Genomic DNA, 15,456 nt, shown 5'->3' with positions numbered 1-15,456 from the left:
CTTTCAACAGAACCCTGAGACTATCACAGGGCAGGTGCATTTATACAGAGACTTGATTACACACAGGTGGATTCTATTTATCACCATCAGTCATTTAGGACAACATTGGATCATTCAGAGATCCTCGCTGAACATCTGGAGTGAGTTTTCTGCACTGAAAGTAAAGGGGTCGAATAATTTTGCACGCACCACTTTTCAGTTTTTTATTTGCTAAAAAAGTTTAAAATATCCAATAGATTTCGTTCCACTTCACAATTGTGTCCCACTTGTTGGTGATTCTTCACAAAAAATTAAAATTTTATATCTTTATGTTTGAAGCCTGAAATGTGGCAAAAGGTTGAAAAGTTCAAGGGGGCCGAATACTTTCGCAAGGCACTGTACCTATCACAGTTTAGAAGGCCATAAAATGCCAAAATAACACAACCCCCCCCCCCCCATGACCACATTTTGGAAAGTAGACACCCCAAGCTATTTACTGAGAGGCATGTTGAGTCCATGGAATATTTTTGATATTTTGCCACAAGTTGCGGGAATATTACAAACTTTTTTTTTTTTTGCACAAAGTTGTCACTAAATGACAGCGATCACAGGGATCAGGCCTGACGCTGCAGTTATGTGTTTAGTGTTTTGTAAGTGACAGTGATCGATCGATACTACACTTGGATGGGCTGGGCGGAGGGGCAAAACGCAGGTGCTAGCAGGTATCTGGGCTGATCCTGCTAACAATGCGTTTTTTTGGAACCCTAAACTGCTGGGGAACGCTAGTCTAGATCTGATCAGATCAGATATTGATCTGTTCAGATACTATACCACTATGGGAGGTGTATGCTTTGCGCGTGGGTGTTAGCGGTACTGGCACTAACCTAGCGCTGACCCTAAAAGCTAATTGATATCACCCGCCGGGTGATCAGGGGGTTAAACCTTTATTGGATAATAAATGGTGGGTGCCCTGATGCTATAAAAAGCAAACTAACCAGCATTACCCGTAACACTTATATGGTGATCACTGGTGAAAGGGTTAACTAGGGGCAATCAGGGGGTTAAAACCTTTATTAGGTAGTATATGGGGGTCCCTGATGCTATATAAAAACCTGACGGGGGACCTAAATAACTAACTGGCTAACCAGTGTCACCAGTGACACTTATACGGTGATCGCTTGTGAAAGGGTTAACTCTAGGGGCAATCAGGGGGTTAAAACCTTTATTGGGTAGTATATGGGGGTACCTAACACTATAAAAACCTGGTGGTGAACCTAAAAAATAACTGGCTACCTAGCGGTACCAGTGACACTAATACAGCGATCAGAAAAACAATCGCTTAGTGACACTGGCAAAAGGGGGTGAAATGGTTACCTGGGGGGCAATCAAGGGGTTAAACCTTTATTGGGGGGGTAGGGGGCTACTCTGGACCTAACACTAACTGCCCTGACACTTTTTACAGTCACAACTGACACTAAATGCAGTGATCAGTAAATAAATGATCACTGCAATCAATGACACTGTTACACTGTGACTGGGGGGGGGTGATCGGGGGGTGATCGGGGGGGTGATCAGGGGGTGACTAGGGGTGGAAGTGTGCCTATGTGTACCTACGTGTCAGTGTAGTGTTGGTGCACTTACTATGATGTCTTCCCTCCTCGCCGTCCGGTCAAAAAGACCGCCTCGAGGAGAGTGACATCACTTCCTCCTGCCTGTGTTTACACTACACAGGCAGGGGAAGCTTCTCATTCGCCAGGAGCGATCGCGAGGGGATGGCCAGAAACCAACGGCCATCTCCTCATCCCGGATCGCTCCTGAAGCGAAACGGACCGCCGCAGCCAGTGGGAGGGGGTCCGATCGGACCCCTTACCCGCTGGAAGGCAGGCACATACGGGTACGTGCTTGTGCCTGTCCGTGCCATTGTGCCGACGTATATTTACATGGATAAGTATGAGGCTTACACCCGGGAGGCAGGACCTTGAACAGATCACAGTACTCGCGTTTAATGTCAGACTCTGTCAGAGCTCTGTGCCCACCATCCACAGTCATTATGATATTCACAAGTCCAATCTCTTTACTTATTCTGAGACCTAGCACGGCTGGGGCTTGTGTGTCTATCACAAACAATTGTAAAACCTTTTCAGATCCCTTGTATGAAAATTTTGCATAACAGCAACCCATTACTTTCAGCTTTTCACCACCATATCCCATTTGTTTCGGCAGGTCTTGAGTCTCTAAGCCCTTGTACACACGATTGGAGATCGTTTTGTCGGATATTCCGACTGTGTGTGGTTTGCATCGGACTGTTTCCGCCGGAATATCCGTCGGACCAAATTTTCCAACTTGCCGGAAATATTTTCCGACAAAATGCTCCGATCGGACATACTCCGATCATGTGTAGAGAATTCCGATCGGACAAAGTGCCACGCATGCTCAGATCAAATTCCTACATCAAAGCTATTGGCTACTAGCCTGAACATAGTCCCGTTGTAACGAAATAAGGTCATCACGTTCTGAGCAATCGGATTTTCCGACAACTTCGTCCGACCGTGTGTATGCAACAGTTTCGGACAAGATCCGTCGGACAAAATCCGACAGACAGAATCCGACGGATTTGGTTGTCGGAATCTCCGACCGTGTGTACAAGGGCTAAGGGGGATTCATTACTGAAGTGATCCAGGTATATATGGCTTTGCACACAATTTACTTGTGCTCCTGTATCTATTTTGAATGTGATTGGAGTCCAACTTGCTATCCGGATACTGTCAGCGTACTGCAACTACACTTTACTAAGCAGGAGTTGAAGTGCACCAACTAAACTGGCTAGCTGAGGATCCAAGGCCTAATCTTTCTTCCAAGGGACTGAAGTTACCGGTGCCATACGGGCACACACACACACATATGCAGGGCTCTGTATTTGTAGTGTATGTGCAGGATGGTCTAACTTAGGAGTTAAGCCCCTTAATGTTGAACTGAGTACAGTTTTTGTAGTTGGGCCTGTGTTGTCAGGGGACAGTCAGCCTTCTGCTCTCCTCCTGCCTGGAAACATAGAGCCAAATTTGAATAGAGGTAACCAATCCAATATAAAGTGTCATATTGTGATTTATTTGCAATTTAAGCATGCCTCTGCTCTTGGTGTTATTCTCAGGTTTGGAATCCCCTGAAAGCAGCCATAATACAGTACTGAGCTATATTGCTCTGAATGAATGAATGAAATACTTGTATAGCGCACAATGCGAACTGAATCGCCTCTAGGCTCTTGAGCTCTGTTATTGCTCTCCAGTTGCATTACTTGAATACATGCTGTTATTGTTTGTTACCCTTTTCCACAGAAGTATTGCAATAAAGACAATTTATGTGCTTTATCATAAAGTGTGTGGTTTCATTGGTACTTGCACTTACACTGTTGCCAGGTGTGCCAGAGGGGCTGAAGCTATTCTTGGGTTTGAGAGACAGAGTACGGAACCCAATATATTTAAAGCGGGAGTTCCGCCGTTTTTTTTTTTAAAGTCAGCAGCTACAAATACTGTAGCTGCTGACTTTTAAAATATGGACACTTACCCGTCCAGTGCATCCACGATGTCGGCACCCGAAGCCGATCTGTCAATCGGCTCTCGGGTGCTGTCGCCGCCATCTTGGGTATGGGAATCAGGTGAAGCCTTGCGTCTTCACTTCCCGGTTCCCTACTGCGCATGCGCGAGTCTAGCTGCGCAATAAGGATGGTCCCTGCTGTCTCTGGTATCCGTGTTTCCCAGCAGAAGGGGGGCCCGCAGGAAGTGGCGTAAATACCCATAGATTCTGTGGATATCTATGCCCGGAAGTGGGTGCAGATACCTGTATTATACGGGTATCTGTACCCCCCTCCCCCCTGAAATGTGGAAATAGTGGCACTGGAGGGGGGGAGGGTTCCGATGAGCTTTAGGATGGAACTCCTCTAAGTGGCTCCTCCGGGGGTATCGCTACATTGATAACTACAGTGCAGAATTAATTAGTGCCTTTTTATATTTAGCCAGAGTTTATCCTTAAAAACAATTAGGTCTATGTAGCACCCCTCCAGTGTGGCTAGAGTTAGGATGTTTTGTGTTCGTGTAGGAAAATTCAGGCTTGGCTGGCAGCCAGCAGCATCTCTGGTGAATCCTCCCTGCTTGCTGGAAACTTGGAGGAGGTTCCAGAAGCAGTAGGAAGGGGTCTAGAAGGAGCTGGCTGGAGTGTTCTGAGGGCCCTGACCAATCCCCAAAACAAGGGTTGGCAGGGGGCAGGTCCCCTCAAATACTCAGGGTCAACCCAGCTGGGAAGTGTGGAGTTCGGGTGGAAGATGGAGATGGAGTATTAGGCTGTCGGATACCTTTGAGAGTAGCCCCCTAAACTGTAGGGGTGAACTTAGGTCTGGGCTCTGGTGCGGAAGGGACCCCTTCTCATGACACACAGAGGGATCCTAACCAGGAGGCACCAGTCAAAGGACATTCTATAGTTTTCCCCTTTCTCTGCTCCCCCATTAGCTACATAAAGATTATGTAGGGGGTGAGGGGATGGATAGAGGAGCTCAGCCAGCACAGACAGTAAATAAACAATCTCAGTGGAGGAGAGGACTATGATGTCCAAAGAGGGAGAGGCCTGTGCTAGGGAATTGACTAGAATTTTTTTCCAGCAATTTCAAAAGTACATTTCAAGGGAATAAAGCCAGCTTAGCTGAATTGATAGTTCAGCTTTGCTAGGTTTCACCTAAGCTCTGGTTGCACTCCTGTCTGCTGCCAGTAGGTGTTACTGGTGCCTCTGGCAATAGTATGAGACCTACACTAATCAGTGTTATGAATATGTATCCCTCCCTGGCCAATGACTAGGAGGTTTATTGCCAGTGGTGCACGCTGGGAGAGGGTAAAAATATATAGGGAGTGACCTTGAAAAATCAGTTGTCCCCTGGGTCTCTTGCTGTGTTTTGCTATTTTATCCCCTTAGGTCTGCTACCTGAGAGGGTGACCATGTGGCTGGTAAAAGTCCTGAGTTTGAGACCTAGCTTGTGTAATCTGGGGATTGAGGAGCCATGGAGGAATTCTTGATGTCGTAAGGAGCTAAAGAAGCTTGCATAAAAAGCTTGGACCTCACTGGTGACTTCTCCCCAGGGTGTGTCAACTGAAATAACAAGTGCTTTACAGTCAGGGGCTACACAGAACCGTCACAGACTGCTGGGTCAGCTTAAAGGTTCTCCATCTGTAAATACTTTTGTGCCTCTTTTCTGGAGTCTGCTGGACCATGGGTGTCCTGTGCCTTTCCTCTTTACCTGGAATTTTGAGTGAGAGCCAATAAACTGCTGTTGTGCATCTAAAAGTGACTTGCACCAATCTGTACACATTGCTCCACTATTGACATTTTTTAAGATGGTGGCAGGGCCTCTTTAAAACCATAAATAGAAAAAGGATATTTAAAACACTTTCTACTAAGATTATTTGAAGAGTGGGTAATCTGCGCTGAGAAGAACCTGAACGCTGCATTAGAGGTGAGCTTATGCATCCTCTGAACTCATAACTATCGGAGTACCGGAGTCCCAGAGTCCCGGTATGGTAACAGGTCACCCCTGACCAACACCGTGTAGGCCTGTGGCCTGTGCACTAAAATGTGAGAGAGAGTACTCTGTAGGGCTGGACCAGGACCAGCTTGGTTCACACAACCATCCAACCTGGGTCTCTTGCAGATGCATCAGCACCACTGCCATGCTTACATACACAAGCGGATGTGTTCTAACACAGCCACTGTTGTGAATGGGCCCATTTACCCCAGATGGTTTTCCAAATTTTGAAGATCTGTAGGACTCTGTCAGACAGGTGGTAATGTTTACTGCTTTATGAAAAGAGACTGCTCTCTGCTGTAGATCACTTTTTATAGGGTAGTATAGCAGCATCTGGCAAGCATTCAAGAGGCATTGCTGCAGCCTCTTGGTGCTTCCTGATGCCTGATTTTTTGTTTTTTAATTTTTTAAATTGCTGATGACAATTTTATATTGCGGTACTGCACCACAGCTGCAGGCCAAGCGTTTGACTTGTGGTTACAGTGTAGCCCCATTAATTTCAATAAGCAGGTTTGACAGGCAGTGCCACCTGTCAAACTCTGCAGCCTAAATTAAAATTGCTATGGCCATGGCATGCATAATGTTAGAATTCCAGTGGGTGTCCAGGGCTCAGTACAAACCACCTGTTTTTACCCCTTCACCAATGTGAAAAAAAGCCCTAAGCTTTGGCTGATGAGTTGGAATAATTTAACTGTATGAATATGTAGCATGTGAAAACAATTCTTACCTTGGCTGCTACTGCTACATAGACTCCATTTTAAGTCTGTCTCGAAGTTATACGTCTGACTGCACCAGTGAAATTTTGTCCCGCCATCAGTGGTACATGTGCTGTAGATGCGATTATTGAACACAAATGGAAAGTAACACAAACTGGTTGTTGCTGTTGGAAAAAAAGAAGTGATAGCACACCCAACCAGCAATCCATTGATTTGCAGCATATGATCAACATTTTATCATGCTGGGATGAGTAATATGTGAAAAATAGATTTCACCCCCAGCAAAATTTTGGCAAAATTATTCTCAAATTTTTACATAATTGTTGCTTAAATACTTGGTTTGAAAAACAGCAAACCTCCCTACATTGCTTTGCAAAGTGTTCATTGTCCTATTTCCTTTGTGTGTGCGTTTACTGTAGATTGTTGTTTTTTGACTTTTTCACAGAAAGTAAAAGAAAAAAAAAAAAAAAAAAAAAAAATATATATATATATATATATATATATATATATATATATATATATATATATATATATATATATATATATACAGTGGTGTGAAAAAGTGTTTGCCCCCTTCCTCATTTCCTGTTCCTTTGCATGTTTGTCACACTTAAGTGTTTCGGAACATCAAACCAATTTAAACAATAGTCAAGGACAACACAAGTAAACACAAAATGCAATTTGTAAATGAAGGTGTTTATTATTAAAGGTGAAAAAAAATCCAAACCATCATGGCCCTGTGTGAAAAAGTGATTGCCCCCTAAACCTAATAACTGGTTGGGCCACCCTTAGCAGCAACAACTGCAACCAAGCATTTGCGATAACGTGCAATGAGGCTTTTACAGCGTCCTGGAGGAATTTTGGCCCACTCATCTTTGCAGAATTGTCCTAATTCAGTTACATTAGAGGGTTTTCGAGCATGAACGGCCTTTTTAAGGTCATACCACAACATCTCAATAGGATTCAGGTCTGGACTTTGGCTAGGCCACTCCAAAGTCTTCATTTTGTTTTTCTTCAGCCATTCGGTGGTGGACTTGCTGGTGTGTTTAGGATCATTGTCCTGCTGCAGAACCCAAGTTTGTTTCAGCTTGAGTACACGAACAGATGGTCGGACATTCTCCTTCAGAATCTCTTGGTAGACAGCAGAATTCATAGTTCCTTTTATCACGGCAAGTCTTCCAGGTCCTGAAGCAGCAAAACAGCCCCAGACCATCACACTACCACCACCATATTTTACTGTTGGTATAATGTTATTTTTATGAAATGCAGTGTTCCTTCTACGCCAGATATACTTGGACACACACCTTCCAAAGAGTTCCACTTTTGTCTCATCGGTCCACAGAATGTTGTCCCAAAAGTCTTGGGGGTCATCAAGATGTGTTGTGGAGAAATTGAGACGAGCTTTGATGTTCTTTTTGCTCAGCAGTGGTTTTCTCCTTGGAACTCTGCCATGCAGGCCATTTTTTCCCAGTCTTTTCCTGATGGTGGAGGCATGAACGCTGACCTTAACTGAGGCAAGTGAGGCCTGCAGTTCCTTGGACGTTGTTGTGGGGTCTTTTGTGACCTCTTGGATGAGTCGTCGCTGCGCTCTTGGGGTAATTTTTGGCGGCCGGCCACTCCTGGGAAGGTTCACCACTGTTCCATGTCTTCACCATTTGTGGATAATGGCTCTCACTGTGGTTCGCTGGATTCCCAAAGCTTTGGAAATGGCTTTATAACCCTTTCCAGACTGATAGATCTCAATTACTTTCTTTCTCAATTGTTCCTGAATTTCTTTGGGTCTCGGCATGTTGTGTAGCTTTTAAGGATCTTCTGGTGGACCTTACTGTGTCAAGCAGCTCCTATTTAAGTGATGCCTTGATTGTGAACAGGTGTGGCAATAATCAGGCCTGGGTGTGGCTAGAGAAATTGAACTCTGGTGTGGACAACCACAGTTATAGTATGTTTTAACAAGGGGGGCAATCACTTTTTCACACAGGGCCATGATGGTTTGGATTTTTTTTCACCTTTAATAATAAACACCTTCATTTACAAATTGCGTTTTGTGTTTACTTGTGTTGTCCTTGACTATTGTTTAAATTGGTTTGATGTTCCGAAACACTTAAGTGTGACAAACATGCAAAGGAACAGGAAATGAGGAAGGGGGCAAACACTTTTTCACACCACTGTATGTATATATACTTGATAGTAGTATATCGTTTTAAATTAGGGATGGTCCCGATGTTCGAGTTGAACGTAAGTTTGACTTGAACATCAAGTGTTTGTTTGTCCGCAGAATATGGGGAATTTGCGGAAAATTTGATTGCCATGTAATGCACTGCGAGGCCTGCATGCTTTGGCCAATCACAGCACGCTCTGCTGTGAGAGCCATGATTGGCTTAGCCAACCATGGCTCAGGGGGCTAAATCCATGCCCCAAACTATATAAGGCTGCTTACACAGCGGCCGTAAATATATATATATATATATATATATATATATATATATATATATATATATATATATATATATATTCTGCATGCAGTGTAGACTATATATAAAGTGCTGGCAGTCTAGTATATATATATATATATATATATATATATATATATATATATATATAGTGCAGTCAGTTTACAGTAAATAATACAGTGTATTGAAGTGGTTAAAGAGCCCCCTATGACGGAAAAGAGAGAGCAGGGGAGAGAGAGAGAGAGAGAGAGAGAAAAAGAGAGAAAGAAAGAGAAGAGAGCGAGAAAGAAAGAAAGGGGAGAGAGGGAGATGGGAGAGACAGAAATGGAGGCACAGAGAGAGAGAGAGGGGGGGAAGGGAGAGAAAGAGGTGAGTGAAAGGGGGAGAGAGTGGGCAGAGAGAGAGAAAGTAATAGACAGCAGGAGAGGGGGAGGGGAGACAGAGACAGGGACAGAGAGAGAGAGAGAGCAAATTATTTCAATCATTTATCTTTCACATTGTTACATTATAATTGGAGTGCCCTTCTGTTGCCCTCCCCATGTCACATTTTGAGCTAAACCTTTATTTATTATTACTAATATTACTCATTTTTAAAAATCTTCATACATGTTGCTCTCTTGCTCCGAGATCCATTCTTCTCTGTGGCATCATCCAGTGACCAGTAGTCTATCTGCATCAAAACAAATCACAAAATCAGGGCTATTGCGTTTCTTTTGTAGATCGAGACATGCTTTGTTATCACATCCAAAAGGGAGTTGCCATTTGTCTTTCAATAAAATGGTGTTCACACTACTGCACTTAGTCTGGCGCTCTCTGCCATTCTATTTTATTTTCTCAGAGCCCACTTTACTAATATGAGGAGCAGCCACTAGTGTTGTGTAGAGCATGACATAGAGACTAAGTGGACATATCTACTTTAGGGCCAGCAATAAATGAATAGACACATTCTAGATACTGTTTTCTGTTTTTTTTCATTTGCTCCTCTTTTGATTGCCTTTTCACTGTTTTGCTTTGGGATGGGTGGGTAGTTCCTGTCTTGCGCCATTTGACTGTTTTTGGTATGTTGTAGAGTATATTATCAATATTTTTTACCCTTATTTTACTTTCTCTCACCTAATAATTTGCATGCAGTGTGCCTTTTGGATGTTACACAATATTCAGCCTAAGCACCAAGCTTCTTCACTATCAGGGCCTCCTGTCACCCTTGCCATGTCACCCGCTTCCCGACTGGTTGGTTGCTTATACTCATGACACCAGTACTATATACTCATTGGCAATGACAATATAGCCTCCTCCGGATAGCTTCCCTGCTCTTTGGACATTTGTACCACATCTTCAGAAGCGACTCTTTTCCCATTATTAAGCCCTGTTCTTTGGAAACGCCATGCATACACTCCTTTAATTACTTCAGACCAGGCAGATTATATAAAAACTGAATTTTACTGAAGTAGTTAAGCATAAAAGAAGAGGAGCTCTCAAACATCTTCAATATGCATTCCTGTACAAAATCTTCCAAGCGCCCTTTTATCACATCCCTGGTGCTCCCTTTAGCCCAATGAGGTACCCCTACTTTAAAGCAGACCTTCAGTAATTTTTTTTGTTAAATTTATAAAGTAAATAGTTAAATTGGTGCCAGTAAATACCTTATTTGCCTTACTTCCACTTTCTGTGCTTGTAATACGCCTAGGCGGGTGACGTGGTGTAGTGCATTCATACTGACTCACGGATTGAATCAACAGGTATCCCAGGAGTCTTTTTTTTCTCTTACTCTCGTGAGAGTTTGCTAGCAGGGGAGGAGCGGCGAGAGAGTGGAGGAGGGCTATAGAAAAGGAGAGGAGTGCTGAGGAGGGCTGGAGGGGGCCGGATGAGGATGGATGGAGATAGGAGGAGATGTGAGAGGGATCTATTCATGTGTGATTTTCAAGCCTTTTGTATAAAGATTGGGAGCATTGTGCTTACTGCACATGCGCGTCCAGGAGACCTTTTATTGAGCATGTGCGAGTTTTCACTGGGCCAGCAATGCGGAGTGAGATGGATTAATGCTGGACTATTGCCGGCAGCCAGAGCTTCATTTGCCCAGAGTAAACATGGCTTCTCACAAAAGCGGTGTGGGGTATGAAAAAGGTGCAGTTTTACGTGAAAAAAAAAATTTTGTAGTACCAATGCACACCCCTGGAACCCCCAAAAGGGTTCTCGTAAGGGGTGGTTAATCAGAAAAAGCAGCAGTTACATCTTTATGTTCTTTAAGGGGGGTAACCTAGAACCGAACCTTCGCCTGACCTTACTGTGACAGACCGCCTAGCGCCCTGCATGGGTGCTTCCACCAAGATACAACTATTTAGTTGTGTTGACCCGGCTGAGATAGTGAATCCTGATAATCAAGGGTTAACTCTGCTGGCCAGGTTTTCCCAGGCTATTTGGACATTGCTGCCCTCTGCTGGACAAAACATATAAAAAGTGGATGACACCAGCTCCCAGGGGCCCTTGAAAATATGAATTAGAAATCATAGAATAGAGCTAGGTGGTGAGTGGAGTACTTGTGAAGTAATGGTGTGAAGGGTGTAGGTGGTTAGGTGGGTGTCAGAAGAATGGAAACTTACTCTGTGGCAACAGGATCTAAGGAGGAAAGTGTTGAAGGTGTTGATAGACAAGGTATGTTAGGTGGGGGGATGTCAGGACAGTGGGGATCTTGTCACTAATTGCATCAATCTTATTATCGGAAATGATAGTCAAGGTGGATAAATGTTGCTCATATGGGCAAATGTTAACAATTCCAGATGGAGAATGACTTTAATAAATAAGGTGAATGTTGCTATGGCAAAGAGGTAGCATATGATCAGTGAACATATTATCCTATACTGAAACTTGTGTATACAGAATCTGGGGCAGCTGGCATAGTAACCAATCAGCTTCTAACTTCAGCTTATTTAAATACAGTAACGTTAACTATTTTTTTTTTTAACAACAAACATGTTAATCTTACCTGCTCTGTACAAAGGTTTTGCACGGAGCAGCCCTGATCCTCCTCTTCTCTGAGTGCCCCATAGCAAGCTGCTTGCTATAGGGGGCACTCGTGCATGCTCGCTCCCGAGGCCTGCTGTGTGTGTCCAAAAAACACACAGAACAGGGCTTGGCCCCTGCCCCACTCCCTCCCAAATGGCTCCAGCTGTTGTCTCTCAACCAATGAGGGGGTAGAGACCTGGGGTGGCTGCCGCTCTCGTGCACATTGCTGGATCAGAATCAGAATCCGGTAAGTATTAGGGGAGACTGTGGGGGGAGCTGCATACTGAAGATTTTTTTTTTACCTTCATGCATAGAATGCATGAAGGCAAAAAAACTTCAAAATTTAGAACCACTTTAAGCTTTGCCAATAAAACCTAGAAGCTGATTGGTTGCTATGCACAGCTGCGCCACATTCTGTACGCACCAGTTTTACAGTAGTAAATCTCCCCCTGTGTCTTGCTTTATAAATATACCCAACCAGTGGCGCTGCGTCCATAAGGGCACATGGACGCCGCTCCCTCTCTCCTGCCACCCCCTCTAGCACCAATAGATAGATTCATGCATAGCATGAATCTATCTATATCCACCGCTGCCATCCCCTAGTCAGGCGCCCAGCCTCTTTTCAGGTGCCTGAATTACAATGGCAGTTTTTTTGAAGCACCTGATTAGAGCCATAGGCTCTAATAGGCATCAAAAAAGGTGACCTGCGAGCGCCATGCTAAGCGCTCGCAGGTCACTCAGCTATGTTAGAAAAGTGAATGAATATTCGCTTTCCTAACACTAAACCTCCTCTCCGCCAATCAGGTGCTCGGAACTATTACCCGTCACTTGATTGGCTGAAACAACAGGCGCTGCGATTGGACGCCTATCAGGCATCCAATCATAGCAGAGGATGGCAAGAGAGGACGGGAGAAGGCATTGAGGAGCTGTCCCACTGCCACTGAGACAGAGTAAGTACAGACGGTGGGCGGGGGGCACACTGGCAGCATTTTAGGGGGCACAGTGAGGCTGCATTTGATGGGCACAGTGAGGCTGCATTTGATGGGGCACAGTGGCTGCATTTGATGGGGCACAGTGGCTGCATTTGATGGGGCACAGTGGCTGCATTTGATGGGGCACAGTGGCTGCATTTGATGGTGCACAGTGGCTGCATTTGATAGAGCAAAGTGGCTGCATTTGATAGAGCAAAGTGGCTGCATTTGATGGGCACAGTGGCTGCATTTGATGGGGCACAGTGGCTGCATTTGATGGAGCACAGTGGCTGTGTTTGATGGGCACAGTGACTGCATTGGATGGCACAGTGGCTGTGTTTGATGGCACAGTGGGGGCAACTGATGGACACAGTGGCTGCGTTTTATGGCACAGTGGTTGCATTTGATGGGGCACAGTGGCTGCACTTAATTGGCACAGTGGCTGTGTTCATTGGCACAGTGGCAGCAATTGATTAGCACAGTGGCTGCATTTGATGGTACAGTGGCCACAATTGATGGGCACAGTGGCGGAAATTGATGGGTTTTCTTTTCTTTTCAGAATTTTTCAGTTAGTTTGTGCACCCCCCACCCCCACACCAAAATTTTGAGCACCAGACCCCACTATGCCCAACCAAGTGCACGCAGTTGATAACTTACATTGTAAGCAAAGGACACAGAGGCTAATAATCCATATCTCCAATTAGCATTGTAATGGATGCAATGAGATCATAAGGTAATGGATCAGGTGAGATCATTTGCATTCACTGTTTGCATGTCAACAGGACTGACAGATTGATAATAGCAAGTCATTTATTTGACAAATACATTATTCAAATTGGTAAGAGATCCCCCATAATGTGCTGCACTGATTTGCAAAGTAAACTGGCAAATTAACAGCTCTCATACCTGTATACCCATAATGGACCAGAGCACTTTTTACATTTCCAATATGACCCCATTTATTTGTTGATAACTTAGTTATTACTTAAAGGAATATTAAAGCTTGTTTTTATTTATTTTTTTAAATAACAAACCTGTTATACTTACCTGCTCTGTGCAGTGGTTTTGCACAGAGCAGCTCCGATCCTCTTTTTTTCGAGTCCCCCACTGGCACTCCTGGCTCCTACCCCCCACTCTCTCCTCATTGGTTCACTGACTGTGATTGACTCGACACTGGCTGCTGTTTCGCCAATGAGGAGGGAGAGTCCTCATACATCCGAGGCTATCGTGAACATCGTTGGATCGGAGGGAGCTCAGGAAAGGATTGGGTGGCCTAGGGGGCCATTCCACACAGAAGGTTTTTTACCTTTATGGATATGCATTAAGGTATAAAACCTTCAGCCTTTAGAACCACTTTAAGATAACAAATGAAAACATATATTAGTTTAAGGGTCAGAGTAGGCTTTATTTCAGAGATGCTTTTTTTCAGAAAAAATATATTTTTTTTATGTAAACCTGAGGCAAAAAGATGTAAAAAATCAATTCTTTCATAGTGTTTAAAAAAAGTAGTTTTACTGTAAGAAATGCTTTTTATTTTGTAATTTGTGCCATTTAACAAGATTATGTTAAGTTATGTTTCTGATACAAATTATGGCAAATGAATGCTTATTTACAAATGAAAAAAGGGTACATTTTGAGCTATTTATGAGACACAGAAGATAACAAAATAAATGAAAATGAAAAAATATTAATGGTAAAAAAAATAGAAGCAAAAAAATCAGCAATAAATAAAAATCAAGGAAACCATGTTAAATGGACTGTAGCGCAAATCTGCAAAATGCAAAAAGCACTAAAAATGCATAGCTGTGAATCCAGCCTAACAGATGTCATATGCAAATCTAAATCAAATATGTCACACCTTTGATCTACTTATGAATGAAATAGTAAATATAATAAAACAATACATTGTTACATTATATTTACTCAGTGACACTTGCAGACCATCTGCAAGTGTCATTTTACAAAGGAGCTGCTGTATTTTTTAGGGCCAATCCTACTGTATAATACAAAGCAATTCCCAACTGCCTCTTGACAGCAATTGCTTGTAACAGTGCCAGGTTTAGTGAAAGCAGTGGAAATGTGTCTTATAAACTTTACTGAAGTCCATAGGGGGTATCTGCTATGTTTAAAATCCTGTGCAAATATTTTAAGTACAGTACATGAATTTGAATTGGTTGAGAGTAGGCCAGAGAAGAAAAGAATTGGCTGAGAGAAGACCAGAGAAGAAAATAATTGGCTGAGAGAAGACCAGAGAAGAAAATAAGTGGTTAAGGGATGACCAGAGAAGAAAATAATTGGCTGAGAGAAGACCAGAGAAGAAAATAAGTGGTTAAGGGATGACCAGAGAAGAAAAGAATTGGTTGAGAGAAGACATTGGTTGGAGACATGTCTTCCAGTCACCCTCAACTCAGAATGCTTTAGAGAACAGGGCCACATTATGTCACAAAAAATTGTGGGTTGCTCCAATGAGGTTGCGAGGGATTAAGGTATGGGGGGGTAATTGGTGGAGTTAGAATTTAAGCAAAGTTAGACAACCGTAGGTTAGTACCATGGAAATGCCAGAGAGCATGAAGCCTGTCCCATTTACTGATTTGGCGGCCCATATGGCTACACAAAGCTCCCCAGTGGGAATAAAAATAGCAATACAAACCCAATAATTTCCAAGACTGGAAAAAACCTTTTGGCTGTGAATACACAATAATTTAATGAAAACACTGTATGTATCTCAACTGATAAAGTAATTATAAAGTTGGTTTCCTACTCACAAAGTTATC

The sequence above is a fragment of the Lithobates pipiens genome, unplaced genomic scaffold, assembly GCF_037356315.1.
Source record: "Lithobates pipiens isolate NorthernLeopardFrog02 unplaced genomic scaffold, aLitPip1_a1.2 Scaffold_18, whole genome shotgun sequence".
NCBI classification, from domain to species: domain Eukaryota; kingdom Metazoa; phylum Chordata; class Amphibia; order Anura; family Ranidae; genus Lithobates; species Lithobates pipiens.
This window is presented reverse-complemented; position numbering follows the sequence as displayed.